General features: G+C 44.1%; 1 protein-coding gene and 1 long non-coding RNA gene across 2 annotated transcripts in view; one reads left to right on the top strand and one right to left on the bottom strand.

Annotated features, from left to right (window-relative positions):
• The window catches only part of IGFBP7 (insulin like growth factor binding protein 7), a 77,833-nt gene that overhangs the window by 29,438 nt on the left and 21,285 nt on the right, over positions 1–27,110 (top strand). The window lies entirely within an intron of this gene.
• Positions 21,868–23,820, bottom strand: LOC113894326. The gene is made up of 2 exons (XR_003511538.1): positions 22,699–23,820; positions 21,868–22,274 (listed from the first exon to the last, which is right to left on the bottom strand). It is a non-coding gene; the product is annotated as an uncharacterized LOC113894326 (long non-coding RNA).

Below are 27,110 nucleotides of genomic sequence, written 5' to 3'. Positions count from 1 at the left end.
GCTTTGTTTTAAAATCAAGGTCCCCCAGGATTTTTTTTTTTCATACCTATTCAAAACTGAAGCCCTGACACCATCAGGAAACTCAGGTTCTTTGCTCAGATTCTGCTTGTGTTTGGGCTAAGTGAAAAGCCCTGGTTGAGAATGGATGCTTCCAACACCAAATGGTTTCTGCAGAAAGTCCAAGTATTTCTCCTGGCCTGATAGGAGGTTTACACCACACACCAAGAAGGATGTGACTAATACTAAATGTGACTTCAGAGACTCCGCAAGTCGAGACAACTTCTGATAAACATTTAAACAGAGGTCAAGAATGTTTTCCTTTCTGAGGGGAAACTATGCAGTCTATGGTGTGAGTGGGAGGGAGCAGAGGGGAATAAATCCAAACAGCAGCTTCCTCCCTCCATAATTCTTAAGCATTTTAACAGCAGCCATTTTTAATAGCCTACCAGGCTTTTATACTTAGAACCCATACCTGGGTGCTTGCCAAAAAAAGGAGAGGAATGGGATCTGTGAAGATCAGACAACTCCAGAGTGATTACCAGGGAAGTTTAGAGCTAAGTGAGGCAATTAGGTCAAGTTTCGCTGGTTCCCACCCAGAGGCCAGGAGTGCTCCAAGACATCCTCTTAAGGCACAATGTAAGTACCCCAGTTGGGATGCTCACTTCCTATGCTGACAAAAGGGGGAAGCTCTGTAGAGGAAATTGGCCTTGCCTCTCATAGGAGGAAAGGTGAGATGGACCAGATGGCACCTCTCAGCGTCCTCAGCCCACCCGAGGAATTCTGGGAATGCTGGCCCAGGACAGGGAGGAGACATTGAAAGAGCATGGAGCCAGCATAGATGTCTCCTTCATGGGGGAAAGAAAGCAGCACGGTTTCTGTGACCCAGAACACTTTCATTGGTAGTGCTGATCTAACGGCTTGAACACTTTCATGCCCATGGGTCATTTGGGTGTGTGTTGGCAGGAGGAGTGTGGGTAAAGATTGATATTCTCTCTCCCTAATACTAGATAAAAAGTAAGAAGAGTAAACATTACTCAGCAAGCTCCCTCTAAAGTGGGAGGAAGGGAGTTCAGTATTGGAAGAAAAGACATTGATGTTAACTTTGGTGAAAACCTTCATGTCTCTGAAATCAAGGTTCTTTTGAATATGTCAGCTTCGGTTATTTCAGCCATTATGCCTGTGGCCAGGAGCACCAAGAACCAACGGAGGTAGAGTGCAATCGTGTCAGTTCCTCTCTGCTGAATTTTAAAGATGTGAAGGAAAGATCTCATTTTGAGAATTCCCATACTCAATTTTAGACATTTCTTGGTGTTCTGGCAGAGAGAGAACTTTACTTGAAAAAGTCTTCAGAAAGCACATTCACTTGTTTATTGGCTTGTTCCTTCACATAGTCATTCATTCATTCAAGTGCCCTGCAAGCCCTGTGGTGGGAGGTTCATGTCAAAGGGCCATTACTCAGAAAACTGGGAATCATGATCAGGACGCAAGTTCTGGAGTTAAACCTACTGTAGACTCCTGGCCCTGGTACTGACTGGTAGGCTCTATGCGAGTTATTTACCTCTCAGAGCCTCTGATTTCTCACCTGAAAATGGGGCTAATGAACGTTCGATTCTTGTAAGAGTTTCCTGAAATAATATGGGAAAGCTTGCACAATGCCTGGCGTATATTAAGCTCAGTAAATGGTGGTAGAGGCAGTATTAGTAGCGATGGTAAGAATAATAGTTTTTATTATTACTGATTATCATCATTATTAGTGAGACCTCTAGCACAGGAGTGCGAGAGCAAAGCAGAAGTGATAGGTTTCAGCAGGGGAGAGATTGTCGGACCGGAGACCTTCGGAAAATTTCATAGAAAACTTGACTTGTGGGCTTTCTTTCCCTTGAGCCCTATTATAATTTTCAATCACATCTTAGTGGAGAAATTGGGAAATTCCTTTCCCTTTGCATTCCATTTTCTATTACATTCCTGAAGACTGACGCTTTGGTGCAGAATTCAACTGAAGACTGCATCCCAGCATTCGCATTGATGTTAGAATGCTGTGGTAATTATTCTGTCAGTTATTTGACTTTTAAAGTGTGCTTACCTTGAAGAACCTCTGCAAAGGAGAACCATGTTAATGTGTAACATGGAGATAAGCAGGGTGCTGCTCCTTTTTTTCTACTTTTTTCCCTGGCTGTTCAACTGGAAAACTGAAATGGTTCTATTTGCATCTCATAGAGCCTTGTGGAAAGGTGGGGGGGAAAGAGCTTTTACTAATGAAGTACAGCAGAATGTGAATTTTAGCAACACAAAATGCAAGGGATCACCTGCAATTTGTTTTCATTTTAAGAGAAAAAAAGGAAATCACAAGACAATGTAATACCTTGATTGAAAAAGTGACTGGAAGTCCGCAGAGAGGATACTCTTGTGCTGAATCAAGTAGCTGTGTACTTCTGTTGTAGATGGAATGGGTGGCCCCTACTTGTATGGAGAGCAAGGTCATTTTTCTAAAAGAGAGGGCATTAGCCATCAGTGCTGGAGGAAACACGTGGAACAAGAGGAAACGAACAGCTGCAGCCAGAGGCATGGAGTCAGTTGATCCAGGAGGATTGGGTTCCCTGTGGGTGGGGAGCCAGCAATGCCCCAGTGGCAGCTCCCAGGCCGGCAGGGGTGGGGTGGTGGAACTGGTCCTCTCAAGTCCTGACAGCTTTATTGGGAACTTTTCATTGTTAGAGCAACCCCCTCGTCATCATCTAAGTGCATTTCTGAGATGCCTGACTGTGCTCAGGGCTCTGTTAAGCTCAGGGTTAGCCAGCCCTCCAGGGACCTGGTATGTATCACTAGCAGAGGAACTTGGTAGAGTCAAGTTTTTTTTAACCCTAAACCCAGAAGTGAATGGGAATGCATATTTATATCACTGGTCCATCAAGGGTAAGAGTGTTCTGTGGGAAGGGAGGGAGAGAAATTGATAATTAGGAATGAAGCTCTGGGGTGTAAAGCTGGAAGATCTACGATGGAGACTGAAAGCACGCACTGGATCTTGTACCACTGTTTCATCAGCTGCAGCACACAGTTGACCAGTTGACTGTATTTGGTTGGTCCATATGTTGGGGCAGAGTTTTAGGTTACTTATAAGATAATATGGGATGCTGGCTAGGAACCTACGTTCTAGAACCAAATTGCCTGGTTTTGAATCCCGGCTCTTCCATTTTAAGCCTCGTGACTTTAGGCAAATCACTCAACTTTCCTGTGCCTCGGTTGTCTGCTCTGTAAGACAGGAGACAGCCCCAAGCTCAAGGAGTGGTTGAGAAGGTTAAGTTAGTCACACATCTGAATGCCCATGGTGCAGTCAATGAATGGGCCTACATATTGTTGTTAATGCCACGGATGGGGATGTGAGGGGCACGACTGAGTTGAGAGGGGAAACAGTTAACATGAAATGGGTTAATAATAGAATATGGTGGTTAGACACTATGAAAGTCATTTGGTCCAGCTTCCTCCTTAACCAGGAAAACAAATCCTATCCCACTTTAAGATAACTATTTTGAAATCATAAATAACAGTGGCCATTTATTGAGTGCTTATTGTGTGCCAGAAAGCAAGGAAGCCCTGTGCTTGTAACACAGAAATCCCATGAGACCTGGGTACTTATTATTACCCCATTTTGTAGGTGACAAAACTGAGGCTCAAAATGTTAGATAACTTACCCAACATCACCTAGATCTGCCTGAATCCAGAGATTATGTTCATAACACAGCAGTTCTGTTCCCTTTGCTTTCAATTTTCTATCACTTTCCCAAGACTAATGCTTTGGGACAGAATTCAACTGAAGGGATTCATCCCAGCATTTGCATTGGACTTGGAGGGTCAGGGTCATTGTTCTGTCGACTCTTTGACTTTTTAAAGTAGTCTTTCCTTGGAGAATCTCTGCAAAGGCAGGACTGATTATTGTGTTCTAAGTTCTCTTTGCGGAGAAGGCAATGGCAACCCACTCCAGTACTCCTGCCTGGAAAATCCCATGGATGGAGGAGCCTGGTGGGCTGCAGTCCATGGGGTCGCTGAGGGTCAGACACGACTGAGCGACTTCACTTTCACTTTTCACTTTCATGCATTGGAGAAGGAAATGGCAACCCACTCCAGTGTTCTTGCCTGGAGAATCCCAGGGACAGGGGAGCCTGGTGGGCTGCCGTCTGTGGGGTCGCACAGAGTCGGACACAACTGAAGTGACTTAGCAGCAGCAAGTTCTCTTTGAAGCAGATATTTAATATCCATGAATACATGTGTCCTTTGATTTTTGCTCCATATAAATCAGGGCACCATATTTTGAAAAATACTTTCATTGTATTAAACTTGAATAAATTATTTCCCAGTGCTATGTTAACTGTTTCAAAGAAATGATAATATCAGATAATAAGAAAGTTTCCTTTAGAATCAGTTCATCATTTGACTGGATTTGATTGCAATTGTGAATAAAATAAAGAATTCATCTCTGGCAACTCAGCCATTGTTCATCCATGCATGAATGCACTTTAAGCAAGTCTGTTTATTCTTAGAGATCTTTAACTGCTGATGAACGCTTTGTTACCTTGACCTTAAATATGTGATGTGTCTTTGATCTTAGTGCTTCCTTCAGGAGTAACTGAAATCAGGATTTCTCATGGCATCCCTTCAGATGTTAGAAGATATTTGACAGGTAGTCCCCCACCCCAGGCATCTCTTCTTTAAGCTAAATACCCACATCATCTTCTGTGTTGGTTTTCAGACCCCACACCAGTCTTTGATGGGTGGCTTCCACTCTTAACCTCTTGAACAAGACCCAGGGCTGCAGGACTGGCCAGAACAGAACACACTGCAGTACCGAACACACTGGAGCCATAGGGTCGGTCATGCAATTGCAGACCCAGACACTGACCTCCAGCCTCCCAGACTCACTGATGTCATTCTGGGCTCCATGGTTAACTTATAAAGGCAAGGTGATATGGGCTCAGTGGCAAAGAATCCACCTGCCAACGCAGGAGACACTGTTTTATTCCTGGGTCAGGAAGATCCCCTGGAGGAAGAAATGGCAACCCACTCCAGTATTCTTGCCTGGAGAATCCCATGGACAGAGAAGCCTGGCGGGCCACAGTCCATGGGGTTGCAAAGAGTCAAACATGACTGAGCACACATGCAAGAGATAAGCAGCAGCCAACAGAATGATTTCCCCCAAACACTTTCTGAGTGGTCCATGGCAGAGGCTGAGTGTCATTGCTATTGTTTGTATTTCAAATGAGAGTTCCTACTATGCTGGTCTAAGAGAGAGATGCTTGGTACTCAAGATTTGTTCCTAAATTCTCAGGCACAAGTTCTAAAAATGAAGAGCTATTCCTTCTTTTCATACAAGGGGACATTTGTTGACATGTTTATCACAGGTCCATGTTACAAATAGACAGGGATGCGTGGAAAGGAGATGTTGAAAGGCGGGTCCAGAGATCACCAGGCAGCTCCTTTTGACCTCACCCCTATGCTGCTCTGCTTGGTGTCCATCCTTTTTCTCAGATGTGAAATTGTTGAGCTTTATTTTTTCCACTTGTCAAATTCTCTTCAGCTTTTTAACTGCTGTGTTGAATTCTTTTCCTTAAAGGCATTTGATTATTTTTTTAATGTTTTTGCTTCACTGAAGCTTAGTGTGCTTTTTATGGTTTTATAGTTACCTTGCAGAAATCTCATTAGAAAAGCACTTTAATATATTACTTGGCAACGAGACGTCTGACAGTGTTCTAGTTCATTAGTTAGGAAACCTCCCCAAGCTTGGAGGGATGGACATTCCTCTGTGAACTGGGAGGCTCTGATCTCTCCTGCAGGGGCCAGGATTTATTTTAATGCCTTTGAGGGGGAAGGGGAAGAGGTACGCTAAATCTGGCAAAATAAAAATAACACTGATTAAGAAAACAATGAAACATCCTTGAAAACGAACTGCACTTCAGTTAATATTATTCTATGGTACCTCCTGAGTCCTTTGAAGACAGTGCTTCATTTTTTTTAGAAAATGGGTCTCTTTCTGTGGCAAGAGCCTAGTTAAACAGACTCACACCAGATCACAGATTACATCGAAATGATCCTAATGAGGATAGACTTTTCAAAGCGATATTCATTTTACCATGAATAAATGGATTCAAGTCTTATTCGTGGGTTTTTAATTTTCAACTTCGAATTTGCAAACTATCAAATTCCTTCAAAGCTATGGTGTGCAGAGAAGGCTCTAAGTAATAGAATTGCTTTATTTTTTAAAGAAAGATGCCCTTTAGCAAAGCACTAGGCTTTGAAATGTGATCAGTCAAGGGTTCAACGGGCACGGATTTCCCCCACATGACACTGTTTCTTGTCAAGTTCCAACCAAATTTAATACCTTTCATACAAAAACGCTACCCCGAGGGCGTCTGGTGCATTCAAAGTAGATAATGCTATATTGTTTTAACACAGATTATACCAAATGAAGTACAAGTTCCTAAAGCATGGCAATACTTAGGTGCTGGTGACTTTTTTTTTAGGAGCTGTATATTTTTTCTTTTAATTGAAAGACTTGATGCAAGCAGTCTGAAAAAAAAAATGTTAAAAAAGAAAAAGAGGGCTCAGTTATTAGAATGGTATATAGAGAGCAGAAGGCAAATGGTTATATGAAAGGAGGGCCTCCTTCAATTTCAAGAGATAAAGGGAAAGGAATGGAGCGTTTGGGCAATAGTGATGTTAAGCCCCTGAAGTCAGGCTGGGGAGGAAACTGGAGCATCCTGAACATTGACAGACATAAATGAGAGAAGCCAGTGGCGCTTTTAGACGTGTCTGATTGACAGGCAGAACCCAGATACCAGTAATGGCTCACTTTCACCTTTTAATACCTTCCAAGGTAGATAGAAGAGAGGAATGGAAAGGCAGAGACAATAAAAATGGTTTAGTTTTGGGTGTGAGGTATGTTTTCCAAAGAGGAAAGCAGGGAAGGCCATTCGGACATCTGCACGCTCAGACCAGGACCTGCTGTGTGAGCCGCTGGCCTGGGCAGGTTACTTAGTCCCGATCACCCCCCACTCCCATCCCCGAGGCCCACCCCCGCTCTCCTGTGTTGCCTCATCTCCATGCATTAGGGTCACAGAGGCTCCCAACCACCTTCAAAGCACTGTGCTGTGGGGCAGGTAAGGTAACACACTTTAGAAAGCTCTCCACAAGCGGGCAGCGACGTGGGGGACATTGGAGGCAATGGTTATGACTGTGGTGGCGTATCCAGCCTCACGCAAAGCCTTGCCAGTTCCCTTGCCGCTGTGCAAGCTTATAGGGCTGCCCAGGAGGCCCATCCCACTGCCCCTGCAGATCCAGAGACCTGGTAATCCCAGACAGTCTGAGGCTTTCTTTATAGCCACCTCTCTTCCTGAAGGAAGGGTTCACAATCCTCAGAGAAAAACTCTTCAAGACAGGTTCTCCTCAGTTGAGTCCAACTCTTTGCAACCCCATGTACGTAGCCCACCAGGCTCCTCTGTCCGTGTGATTTCCCAGGCAAGAATACTAGAGTGGGTTGCCATTTCCTTCTCCAGGGGATCGTCCCAGCCCAGGGATTGAACCTGCATCTCTTGAGTCTCCTCCTGTATTACAGGCAGATTCTTGACCACTGAGCCAACAGGGAAGCACCACATGTTCTATAATTCCATTTTTCAAACTGAAGTATAGTTGATTTACAGTATTGTGTTAGTTTTAGGTGTGCATCACAGTGATTCCCGTATAGGTTATTATAAAACATGTAGTTCCCTGCGCTATTCAGTAGGTTCTTATTGGTTATCTATTTTATATATGGCAGTGTATAAACATATGATTCCATTTGTATGGAATATCTAGAATAGGTAAGTCTGCAGAGACTGAAAGTAGATTTGTGGTTACCAAGAAATGATGGGGATAAGGAATAAACTTGGTGTGGGGTTTCTTTTGGGGATGATGAAAATATTCTAAAATTCTATTGTAATGATGGCTGCATAACTCTAAATACACTGAAAATCACTGAATGATACACTTAAAACAGGTGAATTGAATGGTGTGTAAATTACATCTCAATAAAGCTGTTAACAAAGAATATATAGGCACACCTCAGAGATACTGCAAGTTTGGTTCCAGACCACCACAGTAAGCAAATATTTCAATATATTAAAAAAAAAAAGGACAAGTCCTCCTAAGCAGACTCAAAGTTTTGAAACCCAGTGTGGACCTGCCTTCCTGAGTACCTAGATATCCTCCATGCCAAGCACAGTCGGCCCTCCGTATCCACAGATTTTTGCATTCTCAGATTCCAAGAGCTGCCTGTATTCATTGTATTGTATCATTCCATGTAAGGGACTTGAACATCTGTGGATTTTGATATCCACAGGACTCCTGGTACCAACCCCCAATGGATACTGAGGGACGACCATGTGCATTACAGCAGCGTGGCTCCCTTAGACCTGCCATGGTATTGACTGAGGCCAGCCCTTTCTGCTGGGCTGGGCACCAGGATTATGGGCTGGGAGGATACCCCTGTGCCTGCTATTGGGGGACTCTGCCCAATGAGTGACCACCCAGTAAAAACCAAGGGAGGCTGTCTTACCTTGTGTGTGTTGGAACCCACCAGTGTTGGAATCTGCGGATGCTTAATCTAAGCCTGAATGATCAAGAACCAGGGACAGCGCCAGATGGAAAGCGAACATCCGCTGGTCAGCACAGATGGCGGAGGGAAATAGACCTGCTGATGTGAGAGGCACAGCAGGCCTCCTGCTGGCCAGTTCTTCTCTCCTTGCCCACGTAGAACTCGCCTGATTTAATGAGACCTTTGTGTACTCAGTGGCAGCTTGGGATGTAGTGTTTGACTAGAAGAGGCTTTCCAAAGGCTGTAGCAAGAGGAACATTCTTTTTTTTTTTTTTTTAATTTTACAATATTGTATTAGTTTTGCCAAATATCGAATTGAATCCACCACAGGTATACATGTGTTCCTCATCCTGAACCCTCCTCCCTCCTCCCTCCCCATACCATCCCTCTGGGTCGTCCGAGTGCACCAGCCCCAAGCATCCAGTATCGTGCATCGAACCTGGACTGGCAACTTGTTTCATACATGATATTATACATGTTTCCATGCCATTCTCCCAAATCTTCCCACCCTCTCCCTCTCCCACAGAGTCCATAAGACTGTTCTATACATCAGTGTCTCTTTTGCTGTCTCGTACACAGGGTTATTGTTACCATCTTTCTAAATTCCATATATATGCGTTACTATACTGTATTGGTGTTTTTCTTTCTGGCTTACTTCACTCTGTATAATAGGCTCCAGTTTCATCCACTTCATTAGAACTGATTCAAATGTATTCTTTTTAATGGCTGAGTAATACTCCATTGTGTATATGTACCACAGCTTTCTTATCCATTCATCTGCTGATGGACATCTAGGTTGCTTCCATGTCCTGGCTATTATAAACAGTGCTGCGATGAACATTGGGGTACATGTGTCTCTTTCCCTTCTGGATTCCTCAGTGTGTATGCCCAGCAGTGGGATTGCTGGATCATAAGGCAGTTCTATTTCCAGTTTCTTAAGGAATCTCCACACTGTTCTCCATAGTGGCTATACTAGTTTGCATTCCCACCAACAGTGTAAGAGGGTTCCCTTTTCTCTACACCCTCTCCAGCATTTATTGCTTGGGGGGAACATTTTTTGTAAACTTCAAGCTAGTGTTTCAGACCCCAGATGTATAGATGGCACCGTCAGCAGGACCTAGAGTTCTGTACTGATCGGCATCACTTTTGGGTCAAATATATTTGTGCTGCATCTTGTACCCATTCATACACTTCGTCCAGCCAGGTTTCACTGCCACCATATACAAATAGACTGAGGGGCTTCATTAACCAGGCAAGCCTGGTGTGTTCAAAGCAGAAGAAATAGAATGTAGTGTAAAATGAAGACATGTAAGGAGAGCCCATATGCAGAAAAATTGGCCTTTTCAGTTAGCAGTTTTATTTCAATAAAATTGTTTTTCTCTGGCCACATAGCATGGTTTGAGGGTTTGTACCCCAACTAGGGTTTGAATCCACACCCTTGGGAGTGAAAACCCAGAGTTCTAAACACTCGACTGCCAAGGAAGTCCCCTCAATAAATTATTTAATACATTCTGTTGTACCATTTAACACTGATCTTCAAGATCAATTGCATTTATTTTTCAGGAGGAAATGATCTTAATCTAATAGAAAAATGCACTGAACCCCTCTCCCCATCCCATGTTCATTGCTTATTACTCCTCCCTGCAGTTTGTGAGCTGGCTCAAGTGTTCTTAGGCATTCAGAAGAGAAGCATTCTTATGTAAGCTTTTGGTGGTTCATTTTGCATAGTGTTGAGAATGATTGTGGTCTCATAGAGGTTCAGTACTGCAGTCAGAGATTGAGTGGCTTCCATCATTATAAATGTGGCCTGGGGCACCCACCTCATTTTAACTAGAGCTTAATGCAGAGGAGTGACTGGGGCCTGACTTCTTCCTCCCATAAACTAATCGTTTTAAATGATGTGCACGTCTTTCTGTGCCCAAAGGGATCCATTAAATGTGATTTTCAGTAGGAAATGTGCTTTTTTCAATTTGTTAGCCATAATGGAAATGCATAGATAAACAGAATTTGGGTGAATATAATAAGCTCATCAGACTTGGGAGGAGGGGACAGAATAGAGGAAACAAAGATAGAAAAAACTCTGTCAAACATGAAATGAGTGTCCCCTTGCTTTTCATTTTTATTTAAGCCAGCCTCCTCTTTATAAAATTAATTTCTTAATAAGACATTATACAGTGTTCTGAGTATTTTGAAGAGACAATGTCTTGCTCTGGGAGGACTTTTAGAAGAAAGAAAACTCACCTAAGATTCCCGCAGGAGATCTAAAGAGAACTCCTGGTGCTGAAGCCTTCTGATGGCCGGCTTTCTGTCTGGGTTTTGTTGTGAGGAACATAAACAACCTGAAGAGAGAGAGCCCAGTAACTGGAGGTTCCGCTGTGGCCCAGCCTCGGGTTCCTCCCCAGCTTCTGCTCACTAACCATCTTTTTCCTCTCTTCTAATGAATATTCATGAAATAACTGAATATTCATTGGAAGGACTGATGCTGCAGCTGAAGCTCCAATACTTCGGATATCTGATGCAAAGAGGTGACTCATTGGAAAAGACCCTGATGTTGGGAAAGATTGAAGGCAAAAGGATAAGGGTCCAGCAGAGGATGAGATGGTTAGCTGGTATCACCCAATGGACTTGAACTTGAGAAAACTCCAGGAGATAGTAGAGGACAGGGAAGCCTGGTGTGCTGCAGTCCATGGGGTCACAAAGAGTCAGACACGACTGGGCAACTGAACAATAAGAATTCTCTTCTACTCTGTCCAGCCTCACAGATGGCCCAAGAGACTCAGAGAAGCCTTAATGCTTATACATTAATATGAGTTTTCCTCCTGGACAAGTCAATGTGTCTCATGGTAACATTCTGTCCTGAAATAATACAGTAAGTCATCTACATATAAACAAGTTTCACAGTTCCAGAGAGCACTTGTAAATCCAATTTGTTCATAAGTCCAAAAAGTTAGCCTAGGTACCCAACTAACACAATGGGCTATATAGTGCTGTACTGTAATAGGTTTATAATACTTTTCACACAAATAATACATTAAGAAACACAAAAAATAAAACATTTTTAATCTTAAGGTACAATGCATTGAAAAGTATAGATGACAGCCGCCACACAGGGACTTGTTGGCATCTTTGAAAGCTCACAACTTGAGGGTTCGTATGTAGGGAACTTACTGTACAAGGAGAGGATATAACAGTCTCCTTCACCCTGACCCCTGGGAGCATCCCTCACAGAAGCCACCCACCCTGAACCCTCTGATATGTCTGAGTAAGAGGCTCAGAACACGTCTCTAGTCTTGGCCAGAAAGGCCTCCTTAGAGCTTTGGCTTTTCTCTCATGTCCTTCAGACGGATCTTGCACCCCAACTGAAAAGCTTCACAGAATCAGCTTTTGATGTTTAAAAAGAAAAGTAGCAAGCTAAGGAATGACTAAAGAGAAAGCACACTCCAGACATTAGTCAACATTGAGAGCATTCGTATATGTTCTAAAATTAATGTGTCCCTTTCTCCTTGTCTGTTTAACACCCAGTTTCCTTTCACTTCCTCCCTACCTTCCGCTAACCCCATTCCTGGTTCATCTGGCAACGATAATCAACCCTTTGTGAACTGTTTCCTCTCTTTTGATATTTTCTTTCCTTTTTATGGAAAATGATATAACAGAATCTTGCTATCTATATGTTCCTCATTTTTGACACCTCAATCATGTCTTAATGAATAGAAAGTATTTCAGTCTTATTTTTCTCTTCCATCACTGATGTATTAATAGGCTCCTCTCATCTGGGCATTAGCTCATTGCTTATCTGAGTCTTCACTGGCTTCTGTTTTGCCTTGATCTCTTGGGCATTGTGTCTACAGGTCTTGGCTCTTGTGGAGAATTAGATAGTGAACTGGTGATAGCAATCCTTTAGAATTTCGCATTTCAAACACTCAGATGTTTTTAAAGACCACTTCTGAAACCTCAACATATCTTCAGATCCATGATTTCCAAACTTCTGGGAATTGCAGGATCCTATCCTTATGTCTGGTTTGAATGAGATACCCCTCCTTATCCACCCTGTGAATCCTGTAGGAAGAAGAGAGAAACATTTCTGTTTTTAATATAAAAACAAGTAAAACTTTTTTAGGCTTGAGGAGTTTTGGGGAGCATATGACACTCAATGGTGTGTTGAAAGAGGCATGGAGTGTTGCAAAAAAGGAATCACTAATAAATAGGTCTTTTTAACCTCACTGTTTCCTTTTTTAAAAAATTAAGGGCAAAAACACATAACATAAAATCTACCATCTTAACAAATGAAGAGTACGTACAGTATTGTTACATATGTGCACACTAGTGTACACATTTCTACAACTTTTTCATCTTGCAGGAACATTGAACAGCAACTCCTCACTTCCCCTCCCCCTAACCCATGGCAACCACCTTTCTACTTTCTGCTTCTGTGAACTTGACTACTGTAGATCCTTCATGTCAGTGAAATCATGCAGCATTTGTCCTTCTGTGACTTAGTTCATTTAGCGTAGTGTCCTCAAGGTTCATCCATGTTGTAGTATATGGCAGTTTAATCTCCCTCACTATTTCCTAAAACAGAAATACAAGACTCTTAAGGAAAAGAAGTCGCTTATATTTCCTATGGGCTGTTTAAGGTTACAAATGCTCAGTTAAGGCTTATGTTTGGAGGATCCTAGGGAGATGTAAGGTGCAATATTTTTAATATAATGACAAAGGAACATAAAAGATTCTAGGATAGCATGTACAAAGAACAGTTCTTGAAAATACATAGTGTCATTATTACAATCATCTCCTTAGGACTGAGCCATAATGACCCCAAAGCAGTAAAATTTCTTCCATGCTGCTGCTGCTGCTGCTGCTAAGTCACTTCAGTCGTATCTGACTCTGTGCAACCCCATAGACGGCAGCCCACCCGGCTCCGCCATCCCTGGGATTCTCCAGGCAAGAACACTGGAGTGGGTTGCCATTTCCTTCTCCAGTGCATGAAAGTGAAAAGTGAAAGGGGAGTCGCTCAGTTGTGTCCGACTCTAGCGACCCCATGGACTGCAGCCCACCAGGCTCCTCCGTCCATGAGGTCTGGTCTGTATAAATATGAGTGGTTTTGCCCTAACCTTTGAGGAAAGGACTTTATGACAAAAACAAAACTAACAAAAAAAATCTCTTTCTCTAAAAGGAGATGATGAACAAGGGACAATTCTAGTTGATGGTTCAACTAAAAAGTTCAAAGATGTTGCATTCTAGTTATTTACTGCTACTCAATAAATTAGTCCAAAACTTGCAGCCTAAATAAAGCAACTATGAATATCTGTTATCTCATACAGTTTGTGTGGGTCAGAAATTTGGGACTGGCTTATCTAGGTGGTCTTTGGCTTGGGGGTCTCTCATGCAGTTGCGGTCAAGATGTCAGTGGGTACTACTCATCTGAAGGTTTGAGGTTGGAGGGTCTATTTCCAGCTTGCCTCACTCACTTGACTGTTGTCATGAGGACTTAGTTCCTCATCACATGGACATCTCTATTGCACTTCTTGAGCATCCTAACAACATGGAGGCTGACTTCCCCCAGAGCAAATGATCTAAAAAGAAGCAAGAAGGAAGCTGCAGTGCCCTTAATGACCTAGTCTCAGAATTCACACATTGTCTCTTCCATCACATTCTGTTTGTTAGAAGGGAGTCACTAAGTCTAGCTCACATTCAAGGGCAGCAGGATTTTGCTGCACCTAAAAAGGGAGTATTTGATAAGGAAATGGGAAAGTCATGTTGCAGAAGGGATGAACAGACCCAGACCAGATACTCTAGTGATGCCTGGGAGGCAAAGAGAAAGAGCATGTGGACATAACTCTCATCTGTGACTGGCATGGGGGCCAAGAGGGAGGGAGGGGAGACAGGGGAACAACTGGCCAGGCAACCAGAAAAGCGATAGAGGTAAAAGCACAAGGATGGATGCTCCAGGCTAGCCCAGGAGCCTGGCACTCCTGGAAGGGGAGCACTTCTCACCAATCTCACTTTGCTGTTGCTGAACTCGAGCAGTGCTATTAGGCCTTCTTCACTAGAGATGCTTCTTCTGCTCAGCAAGACACTGGCTCAGAAACCAGACTCCATGTGGGAGGAGGGCTGACATCTTGATGCCATTTGCCTCTGGAGCTGCCCCTTTGAATGCGACCATCTGTTGGCATTTTCAGAATTCGCTGCCGTAGCAGCCCTTTTCTGTTTTCATTATGGAGTTGGATTCCAGGGATAGTCTTTGTTTTCTCCAAAGCTTCTTTCTGAAACCCAACTTTTGTTTACTTCCTAAATTGCCTTCCTAACCTCCTTAGACTGAGTTGATTTGTCTTGATGGATGAATCAGAGTCTTGAACTCCTCTCTTTGGCTCCAGCTCTCTTGGCAGAGAACATGGGAAGATAGTTTTTGCTTATGTGCATGTGTGGGGAAGACTTTTTTTCTTTGTTTTTCTGTCTCAACCACAAGCTGCGGGTGAGCCGGCACCTGGGACCTTGACCAGCCTCCATGCATGCGTGGGCTGAGGTCATCTGGGGAGGTCTACCCAGGACCATTTGCCACGTCCCAGAATCCCTGAGCAGACTGCACTTTGCCAAATCCAAGGCTCATGGGAATTGGGGGAATTACTTTTCTGGAGCCGGTTTTATCTTGTCCATGTTCCATTCATGCAAATTGGACATCCTCCCACAACTAAACTGTGTGCTGCCCTTCTGCTTGGGAAATGCAGCTGTTCATGCTTAATGCTTTTGCTCAGCGCCTTTCTAATCGCTTAGCTTCACACTGTTTAAATGGCGGCCAGCTGATTGAGAGCAGATAATGTTTTTTCTGATTATTAATAAAGTACAAGGAGATGAATTCAAACAGTTCTAGTTCCATTTCTGCCAGCATCCTGGCAATGATGAGTGAGTAGGCAAATGTTTAACCATCCCCTCCCCATCCCCAAGCCTCATCTATAAAGTGAGAATTTGGACAACATGGATCTTGGGGTCCTTCTACATCTAAGGTCACTGGCTATATGATAATTTAAGAATAAGGAAGTATTCATCAGGCAGGAGTTATTTATCACAAGAGAAGAATCTCAGTACTGTCTCCTGAGACTATTCTCCTGGAAGGGGCCTGTCTGTCAGCTGGAGCTTTTCCTCTGCATGTGGAATCAACAATTCTTCTTTCACGTTTGGAAACAGACTATTAAGTTGACCTTTTGTACTTAAAACCTCATATAAATGTTTTGAACATCTTTAGGGGACTGGGGTTTATGCTTTGCTGGTTGTTTCTTTTAAATCCATCTTTTCCAATATAATATTATTGCTTGTCAACACAGACTTGCACTTTTGTAGTTTTAAATAGTTGCCCCCAACTTCACTCTGGTTTCTCCTACTAAAAGTCTGACCAATGACCCTCAATTTTAAAATCTTGTAAATTGACGAATAAGGCAGCATTTTCCTAGAGGGTCAGCCTTTATCTTTGGTCTCCTGGGTTTTATCTAAATTTTAAATGAGATTACTACTTTAGTAGATATTTTTAACATATGATCCATGTAATGTAAGTGTAAAAATACAGCATCAGCAAGTCTGGCCATCTTATTGCTCTAGTTGAGTAGCTGGGTCAGGAACATAATAAGCAGGGCTCCTAAACATTGGCCTGTTTGTTCCTTTGAACAGCTGAGGACCAATGTTTGAATAGCCATAGTAATCAAAATCGCTGCCCACTGACATGCCTTTGTACAAATTCTGTGATAAAAGTAGTTATAGCCTCACAAAATCCACAACAAAGGAAGCCAATCTCTTGGAGTGCTTCCTAAAATCTTCCTAAAACTTTGAATTGGAAGTACAAAATCTGGTGTATATTTAGGTATTGGCATCAGTTCATTCAGCTACTCAGGTTTGTTAATCTACTTAGCTCCAGGCACTGGGATACAAAAAAGAACTAGAGAGAAGTTGGCCTGTCCTTACCAGCATTGATCCTACAGTATAGTGGGGTTCACAAACACAGTTACAGCCCTGAGAAGATGCTGTGATGAAGGTAAATAGGAGAACCAGAAGATGCTGCATGACTGGCACATAATGCTCAGTCGCGTCTGACTCTGCAACCCCATGGACTGTAGCCCACCAGGCTTCTCTGTCCATGGAATTCTCCAGGCAAGAATACTGGAGTGGATTGCCATTCCCTTCTCCAGAGGGAATCTTCCTGACTCAGGGATTGAACCTGTGTCTCCTGCATTGCAGGCAGATTCTTTACCATTTGAGCTACAGGGAAGTCCTTTACAGAAGATGTTGGGATGATGGTAAATAGGAGAACCCAGAAGGAGGCCCGCATTCTAAGTGGGTCTGGGGAGGAGGATAGGAAAAGAAGGGTTAAGGGAGGTTTGTTATGCGAAAAGATAACTACACTGAGATCCAAAGGCAAAGATGGAGAAGAATGGGAAAGGGAGAGAATTTTCCAGGAAAAGGAATGAAATGCACAAAGGCTTGGGGCCAGGGAGAGCAGGACATATTTGAGGAAGACAGAAGTTCATTAGGGGTCGAGCTCAGAGTTCAGGAGGGATGAGGCAAGAAATTAGGCTGAGAATGTACTCAGGGCCAGATCTTATTTATTCTGGATTTTATACTTTAGATAAATGTATCCTCTTTCTGGCCGTTAAAGTTTTTCTCAAGATAAGGATGTAAATCTGAAACATATCCAATCCCAAAGAGGAAATATTTTCACTAATATGGGAATCGCTTGGTTCTGCCCAGGAATGTTTACTAATTGTTAACATTGACTTTTAAATTTTTCATAGGATTGCTGTCTATGTAAGGTGCTTTCTAAGAAGATGGTATCTTCTTAATGATTTGAGAAACAAAACATGAGATGTATTTTCAAATACTGATGTTCATAATAAACATTCATTGAAACCATTCAAATCTAATGAAAAGTTCTGGAGTTCCCAGATTGCTTTGTTCTAATAAGACATGGGTGGGACTCTAAGCATGTGATCACAGTAGGGTTAACATCTACTCAGGATTCAGTATGTGTGGTGCTAAGTCGCTTCAGCCATGTCTGACTCTTGGAACTGTAGTCCACCAGGCTCCTCTGTCTGTGGGATTCTCCAGGCAAGAAGACTGGAGTGGGTTGCCTTGCCCGGCTCCAGGGGGTCATCCCTGACCCAGGGATGGAGCCCAAGTCTCCTGCGTCTCTTGCGTTGACTGGCAGGTTCTTTACCACTAGTACCACCTAGGAAGCCCCAGCATTCAGTATAAGGAGGATAATTCTCACCTATCTGGGGTTGCCAGTCCAAACTGCTTACCCAGAACAACTCGGAAAATACCTGTGAAATAGTTTAGGCCAGAATGTGAATGGTGAGCCGTGACCTCTGTTTGTGACCCTCATAACTGTGTAATCTTTTCTCCAAAATACATGAATGTTTTTATTCTCTTATTTTTCTTCATGATTTCCTTGGCTTGATACTAAAAACCTCTGCAATTATGTCTGGTCTCCAGTTCTCAAGATTTCTTTTCCTTCTCCCCAAACCCCTCATGTTGCACACTCAGTCGTGTCCAACTCTTTGTGACCCTGGACTACAGCCCACCAGGCTCCTCTGTCCATGAGATTTCCCAGGCAAGAAGACTGGAGTGGGTTGCCATTTCCTTCTCCAGGGTATCTTCCTATCCCAGGGATCAAACCTGTGACTCCTGAGTCTTCTGCATGGGCAGGCAGGTTCTTTACCACTGCACCACCTGGAAAGCCCCCATACCCCCATCTCTAACAGAACAAAGCAAGATAGAACATTTCACTCATCCTGGGTTATGTAGAGCAGCACCGCAGGAGCCGAGGAAAGCTCTGGGTTTGGACTTAGAAAACACAGATTCGTGTTCCAGGCATACCACTTCCAGGCTGTGGACTTAGCACAAAACAGTTAACCTTACTGAACCTTAGTGTCTTTATCTGTAAAGTGACTGGCTCAGCTCACAAGACTATGGGGAAAATCAAAATGAAGTAATGGATATAAAAACTCTGTGGGCTGAAAACCCTAATACCGATATAAAGCCACATTCCACCTCTTTGAGCAGGCTGATCCTTTCCTTGGAATTTCCTCACCAACTCCACCCACTAGCTTTAACTTTGAAAGCCCTTTTCCTCTTCCATGAATTCAGTTCTGACCTACTTGGTCAGAATGCTATGTATTTGGCTGTGTCAGGTCTTAGGTGCGTCATACGAGATCTTTCCCTGCAGTGCAAGGATTCTCTAGTTGTGGCACGCAGGCTCGTAGTTGCAGCATGCGGGCTTAGTTGCTCTGAGGCACAAGGGATCTTGGTTTGCCAACTAGGGATCGAACCTGCATCCCCTTCTTTGCAAGGTGGATTCTTAACCCCTGGACTACCAGGGAAGTCCCCAGATGCTTTTTATATTTATATCATAGGACTAGTCACACTCCTCCCATATTATAATTGCTTCTGTACTTGTATATTTGTCTATACTTCGTGTTTTGTACATCGGCATCAGGTAGGAGTCCAACCCCATCATCTTTTTTTCTTCTGACAGCCCCATCATCTCTCCATCCCTCGTGTCACCCAGCACAGCACTTAGTTCATAGATCCACGCCATGCTTTTACCTGCTTAGTGCCATGCAATGCTGAAATTCGATTTAGTTTGTGTCATTGTGAATCTTTCTCAACTTTTATACCTTTTTCCACAGAGATTTTCCTTCAGTGAGTAAATTCTTCTAGGCAATAGTAGAAATAGTGTTCTCATTACAGAAAATGAATATTAATGATGAATAGATGACATTTGTCTTTCTTATTAGGGATTAAACCTCTGGGCAGTCCAGTTTTATAGCTGATGACTGATATGTTACAGAAAGATCCGTTCTTTAATCATCTGCGTATGTTATGACCTTGAGAAAGCTGTCCGGTGCTGACACTGTGGAGTATTTGTGGATTTGTTATTCCTCATTATTGTTGTATAGGTTAAAATGCTGCTTACTTATTTTTCAAAAAATTATTCAGAACTGTCTGTGAGTGGGATTAAGCTCTCTCAGCTCCAGAGATCATGCCCCTCAATTTCCACAGAGGCCAAGCTCCCATGGGTGTGTGAGTGGAGGCAGGTTACATGACATCATACTTGTCAACTTATCAAGCTGTCATACTTACAACATCATATTTGTCCCAGGGGTCTTGTCATGTTATCTATTTGAGTCTACTTTGACTTTTCTTCTCTTCAAGTGTCAGTTTAACTGATTTCCAAGCTCAGAGACCATCATCATTTCCCATGGACCAGACAAGTCTGGACTGCTTCCCAGCTCTTCCCCTTGTTCACAAGCAAAGCAGGCTCCTTTACAAACCAGCTTCATCTTTGAAGCCCTCACCTTCCTAAAGGGGCCACACATTTGCTAAAGATTTCCTGAGAATATACCCAAAGGCAAGGACTGAGGAGGCAAAAAGCACAACTTCTACATCAGTTTCAGGAACCTCAAGAACATTTTCTCCCCCAAGTTTGTCAAGAATGAGTTTCCTACTTTTATGTATGGCTGCTCTGAAGAGGTGCCAAGTCTGAAATCCCAGCTGCTGCTCTGAGGAAATTATTTTTCTTCACTTAAACAAAAGAATAAAATTTCCAAGGCTGGAGCTGATGGCTGCTCTAGAAGGAACACCTGCAGAGGGAAAGGATGTTTCAACCACCGGCCCCATGGGTTTCCTTGCATGCAGTTGCTCCCAGTCCTCATAAAGATGCCATGTCTTCACCTTTAAAGCCCAGATTACTATTGAATCCGTGAAAGCTTCTTCACCACCACCCCCTGCATTATAAAAGGAATTTATAACTCAAGGAAAACAAAACTCAAAAAAAGAGAAAATACCACTAATTATAGAAAAATAACCACTGTCTGAAAATAAATCAAAATGCCAAAGTAAAGCTGTCTGGTCCTATAAATACCAGTAAGAGGGCTTCCAGGTGGTGTTAGTGGTAAAGAACCCAACTGCCAATGCAGAAGACATAGAATCACAAGTTCAATCCTTGGGTCAGGAAGATCCCTTGAAGGAGGCATGGCAACCCACTCCAGTATTCCTGCCTGGAGAATCCCATGGACAGAGGAGCCTGGCGGGCTACAGTCCATGGAGTCACAAGGAGTCGGATACCACTGAAGTACAAGAGCAGCAAAGAGCCTTCTCATACCCCCAGGGACCCTCCTTCTAGGATAACTACTCACCCATGCGGTGACATAGCTTTCCTTTAACTGGTTTCCATTTTTCATAGCTCACACCCAGCAGGGTGGGCCCCAGGTCAGCCTCCACCAGATAAGAGCAAGCAAGACTTGCCTCACTAATGAAAATACAAAACCTTTATTCAAATCCCCCAGTTCCTATGGGAGAGGTTCTCATCCCCTGTGATCAGAGGGACATGCCCATTTTGCTGGTTTCCAGAGCTGTTTCCTGACACTTCTGAGGTTCCTTGAGCAATCCAGCCCTTCCCAGCTTAGGTAGTGTACGGCACCCACATGTAGCACCTTCTGTAACATGAATTTCCCCTCAGCACTCAGAAAGAAGGTCTTGCTATACTGGGAGCACACAGCATGTCCACAAAGCGAGTGCACAGTAGCAGATACCGTCCAAGTACTCGAGACACACCTGAGAAGAACTAGCCCACAGAGTGAGAGAAGTGTTCTGCTCCAGTCTAAGCCTGCAGGGCAGTGCTAGAAAAATGCAGAACGTGGGAGGAGTAACGCTCAATCCTCCGAGAAAGCTGGGAGGAAATCTGAGAACACTCAGCAAAGCAGAGATAAACAAAGAGTGAGACTTGGGGTAAATAACTGCGAGCTTTCAAGTGTGTGGAGCTCACAGAGGAGTGAAGACAATAACCAGAGGGCACCGGAGAAAGAGAGAAAAAACCCTGAGAAAGAGAAAGGAGGAGCTGTTAGGCACGGCTGATGAGTGTCTGGGGTTGTCAGCCCAGGAGGCAACTGTAACCACGAGCGCTCTAGAGGCCAGGGCCTGATGGGCACAGACTTCACCAAGTCAAAACCTGCCAGGCTCGGCTGGCACTGCACACCCCATGCCGTGTTCTGTGGCTGGGGGTGGGTATGGGACGGGGGGGTGCCTCCCTTGTGTTTTTTCTCGCCCTGGGCCCTGGCAAAGCCAAGCTGAACGTGTCTTAGCAGAGAGGTGACCTGACTCTAAATGGCCAAAGAGTCCAGATTCAGTGAGCTCTTTAGTGAGAATCACAAACTCGCGCAGAGCCCCATCTCTGGTGTTGCCATTAAATGCAGGAGAGCGGCGGGGGCAGGGCTGGGGCTATGAGCCAAATGCTTTATTTTTAGGAAAATGGAAAACAGCACAGAAGGAGAACTGCTAAGATTCTGAGAGCAGGCAACTCCAAGCTCCTGACAAAGGAGGGGAAGTCAGACATGGCCCACCGTCCCCCCAGAGAACTAACGCAGGAATAGTAACACCAAGGAGCATGGTTATGGGATCTCTACATGCTTCACCCCTCCCAGTTCCAGGGACTGTCCTCTCTTCTCCTTGAATCTTGGCATCTTCCACTGTCCTCGGCCTCTCCCTAAGGAGACTTGGGAGCGATGTTTCTCCAAATCTCTCCTCCTCTCCTCCTCTCTTATTCTCCACTTTTGTGTCTTCAGCATCTGAGCATCTCCTGCTCTGCAGCCATGTTTTAGTTGAGTGGTTTTACCTGGGGAGTGGAAAAAAAATAATTCCAGGGCCAGGCTCCACGCCCAGACTGAGAAACTCTGGGAGTGCAGCCCAGGCCTGGGCTTGTCCAGTTAAACATTCCCCGAGGAGCCCAGTGAGAGGCCAGGCTTGGCAGGCACGGCAGCATAGGATCCTTCTTATAGGCCAGTTCCCGGGTGGCGGGGGCTTGCCCCTTTGGCTGTGTCTGACACCTGTTATTCCTGCAGACGCCCCTCTGTGAGATCTCTTCCAGCCTGCAGGACCTCCAGCGGCTGAACACATCTCCTCTTTTTGATAACTCCTAATCTAAAGGGGGACCCTGCACTGTCAGTTCCCACAGGCTGCGTCCAGAGCCATCAGCCTGGACTGAGGGATTTCCTACTACATAAGTCTCCTCCTTGAACAAAGTGGAGTTGAGAGCTTACCTAGTTCTCCAGGAGCTAATGACTTTAGTCTTCTATGAAATACCCCGGCACGAAACTCCCTGGATGCCAGGCTATCCGGTGGACAAGAAACAGCAGGAGTGGCCCCATGGTGGTATCCTCCTAGGGCACCCTGGGAGCTCAGGTCTTAGCCTTCTTCAGCTTTCTAAAGTGCTCCAGGCAGTAGGCTTAGCCAGTCCAACACTCTTTGAAGTCGAAAGCCACCTGACAGTCCTTCATATCCTTCCCTCCAGGGGCAGAGGTTCAGGAACATCTCTTTTTTTGGATCTGCCCAGACTGCAGCGCTTGTCAGTCAGCTTAGGGCCTGTGGACAGAGACTAAGTTCTGGGGGGCAGGTAGCCTCCAGTTTCTGGAAGACTTCCTCTTGTAGCTCGCATCTCAGTTCAGGAAACACTTCTGATGCTTGACAGTGCCAGGCACTGGGAGACAGGGAGGCAAAGATGAAGTATTCTGGGGGAACTCGCTCTCTGGGTTTCTAGAAAGCCCAGATTCAGGTGGCAATAAGTGCCCTCCTGTGGAAACTTCCCCACCCAGTTCTGTGCTGGTAGAATAGGAAAAACTGACCCAAAATTGTAATATGTTGGGTTGAAGGTGAGTCATAGTCCAAATAGGACAGGCCCATGAAATGCAGGGGAAAAATTTCCAAGGCTCCATTAGCATGAACAAGGTACACTTACATAACTTGAGAGTTTCCGTTCATAAAGGTACTCCGTATGAAGTCAGTTCTTCCTTGTGCTCAAACCAAATAAAAATTTAGCCTGCTCATTTAACTAACTGATGTGCAGACATCAGTCAGTCCCCTGTCATACAGGCAGTCTAGCTATTTCAGCTTCTGTGGGAACTCTCCCGAGTACATGAGCTCACCCATGGGCAATGTTGCTGACACAGCCCCAGGTTAGCTCAGCCACCACATGGTTGCCTGAGCGATCTCTTCACCTTACACGTCTGAACTTGGCTTTGAATCTTTCATGGATTTATTTTACCTAATGCAGGACTCGTCCAAGGATAATCTCAGACTTCATGTGCCAGAATCACCCGTGCATGGGAATCTCAGCCTGGAGTCAGACCCTTAATCATTATTCTGTTCATTTTGTGTTGAGCTCTTCCGTGTTAGGGGAAAAGAATAAGAAGACATCATCAAATAAGAGACTGGTTTGCAAGCAACAGATTGTAAGATGCAACTTTCTGTTTATGTTCCGTGGTCAGTTCAAACCTGTGATAATTTTGAGACCTTGCAAGATTCAGTCATAGAGAGGCATCTGATACTATGACGTCTACTACAGAAAACATAGACTAAGAAGATTTTCAGCATCAAAGATTGGAACCAAAATGGGGTGTCTCACTAACCCAGAGGTAACTAGCTGTCAAACAGGAAATGCAATTCTCAGGATCTGTGTTTGCCATCTCTAGGGTGGTATCATACCAGACAGTCTGCACTCAGATGAACTGCCCCTGCGGGTAAGTGGCAGGTTGCTAAGCAGTGTCTTAGCTGTCTGCTGCTGCTGCTGCTACTGCTAAGTCGCTTCAGTCGTGTCCAACACAGGCTCCCCCATCCCTGGGATTCTCCAGGCAAGACCACTGGAGTGGGTTGCCATTTCCTTAGCTGTCCTGGGATGGTATGCAGTGAGAATGGGCCAGGTATCAGCAGTGAGCAGATGGAATGCCCTCCAGAGAAGCTGTCCAAGAAAGAGCCAGGAAAGCAGTTTTCCTTCTATACCAGGGAACCCACGGAGCCTTCCAGGGCTAAAGTGTAAAGTAGACCGTGTTTACCGTAGTACCACTGGTTCCCGTCTGTTTCCTTTCTCTCTGTGGCATTCATACCTCCTCATTGCCCAGGGTGATGCCTCAGATTCAGCTTCTCTTCATGGTGTCACAGCCCCCTCTTACAACTTTTAACTCATTCCCTCTTCCCGTATCCAGTCAGTTCCTGGCTAGTGTTGGTTCTTCCTGAATAATCTCTCAAGTCTGCCCCTTTCCTCTCTGTTCCCATTAGTTCAATTCAGTCGCTCAGACGTGTCCGACTTTTTGCGACCCTGTGGACTTCAGCATGCCAGGCCTCCCTATCCATCACCAACTCCCGGAGTCCACCCAAACCCATGTCCATTGAGTCAGTGATGCCATCCAACTATCTTATCCTCTGTCGACCACTTCTCCTCCTGCCCTCAATCTTTCCCAGTATCAGGGTCTTTTTAAATGAGTCAGCTCTTCGAATCAGGTGGCCAAAGTATTGGAGTTGCAGCTTCAACAGCAGTCCCTCCAATGACCATTCAGGACTGATTTCCTTTAGGATGGAGTGATTGGATCTCCTTGCAGTCCAAGGGACTCTCAAGAGTCTCCTCCAACACCACAATTCAAAAGCATCAATGCTTCTGTGCTCAGCTTTCTTTATAGTCCAACTCTCACATCCATACATGACCACTGGAAAAACCATAGCCTTGACTAGACAGACCTTTTTTGGCAAAGTAATGTCTCTACTTTTGAATATGCTGTCTAGTTTGGTCATAACTTTCCCTCCAAGGAGTAAACATCTTTTTATTTCATGGCTGCAGTCACCATCTGCAGTGATATTGGAGCCCACAAAAATAAAGTCTGCCACTGTTTCCACTGTTTCTCCATCTATTTGCCATGAAATGATGGGTCCAGATGCCATGATCTTCATTTTCTGAATGTTGAGCTTTAAGCCAACTTTTTCACTCTCCTCTTTCACTTTCATCAAGAGGCTTTTTAGTTCCTCTTCACTTTCTGCCATAAGGGTGGTGTCATCTGCGTATCTGAGGTTATTGATATTTCTCCTGGCAATCTTGATTCCAGCATGTGCTTCATCCAGCCCAGTGTTTCTCATAATGTACTCTGCAAATAAGTTAAATAAGCAGGGTGACAATATTCAGCCTTGATGTACCCCTTTTCCTTTTTGGAACCAGTCTGTTGTTCCATGTCCAGTTCTAACGTTGCTTCCTGACCTGCATACAGATTTCTCAAGAGGCAGGTCAGGTGGTCTGATATTCCCACCTCTTTCAGAATTTTCCACAGTTTATTGTGATCCACACAGTCAAAGGCTTTGGCTAGTCAATAAAGCAGAAATAGATGTTTTTCTGGAACTCTCTTGCTTTTCAGTGATCCAGCAGATGTTGGCAATTTGATCTCTGGTTCCTCTGCCTTTTCTAAAACCAGCTTGAACATCTGGAAGTTCACAGTTCACATATTGTTGAAGCCTGGCTTGGAGAATTTTGAGCATTACTTTGCTAGCATGTGAGATGAGTACAATTGTGTGGTAGTTTGAGCATTCCTTGGCATTGCCTTTCTTTGGGATTGGAATGAAAACTGACCTTTTCCAGTCCTGTGGCCACTGCTGAGTTTTCCAAATTTGCTGGCATATTGAGTGCAGCAGATTCACAGCATCATCTTTCAGGATTTGAAAGAGCTCAACTGGAATTCCATCACCTCCACTAGCTTTGTTCGTAGTGATGCTTTCTAAGGTCCATTTGACTTCACATTCTAGGATGTCTGGCTCTAGGTGAATAATCACACCATCATGATTATCTGGGTCATGAAGATCTTTTTTGTACAGTTCTTCTGTGTATTCTTGCCACCTTTTCTTAATATCTTCTGCTTCTGTTAGGTCCATACCATTTCTGTCCTTTATTGAGCCCATCTTTGTATGAAATGTTCCCTTGGTATCTCTAATTTTCTTGAAGACATCTCTAGTCTTTCCCATTCTATTATTTTCCTCTATTTCTTTGCACTGATCATTGAGGAAGGCTTTCTTATCTCCCCTTGCTATTCTTTGGAACTCTGCATTCAGATGTTTATATCTTTCCTTTCCTCCTTTGCTTTTGGCTTCTCTTCTTTTCACAGCTGTTTGTAAAGACTCCTCAGACAGTCGTTTTGCTTTTTCGCATTTCTTTTTCTTGGGGATGATCTTGCTCCCTGTCTGCTGTATAGTGTCACAAACTGTAGTTCATAGCTCATCAGGCACTCTGTCTATCAGATCTAATCCCTTAAATCTATTTCTCACTTCCACTGTATAATCATTAGGGATTTGCTTTAGGTCATGCCTGAGTGATCTAGTGGTTTTCCCTGCTTTGCTCAATTTAAGTCTGAATTTGGCAATGAGTTCATGATCTGAGCCACAGTCAGCTCCTGGTCTTGTTTTTGCTGACTGTATAGAGCTTCTCCATCTTTGGCTGCAAAGAATATAATCAATCTGATTTTGGTGTTGACCATCTGGTGGTGTCCATGTGTAGAGTCTTCTCTTGTGTTGTTGGAAGAGGCTGTCTGCTATGACCAGTGCATTCTCTTGGCAGAGCTCTATTAGCCTGTTCCCATTACTTCCACCTTGATTTACGCTCCTAATCCCTAACCCGTCCCAGTCCTGCTGTCAAGGCCTCTAAAGT

Source organism: Bos indicus x Bos taurus, chromosome 6, assembly GCF_003369695.1.
Source record: "Bos indicus x Bos taurus breed Angus x Brahman F1 hybrid chromosome 6, Bos_hybrid_MaternalHap_v2.0, whole genome shotgun sequence".
NCBI classification, from domain to species: Eukaryota; Metazoa; Chordata; class Mammalia; order Artiodactyla; family Bovidae; genus Bos; species Bos indicus x Bos taurus.
This window is presented reverse-complemented; position numbering and strand designations above follow the sequence as displayed.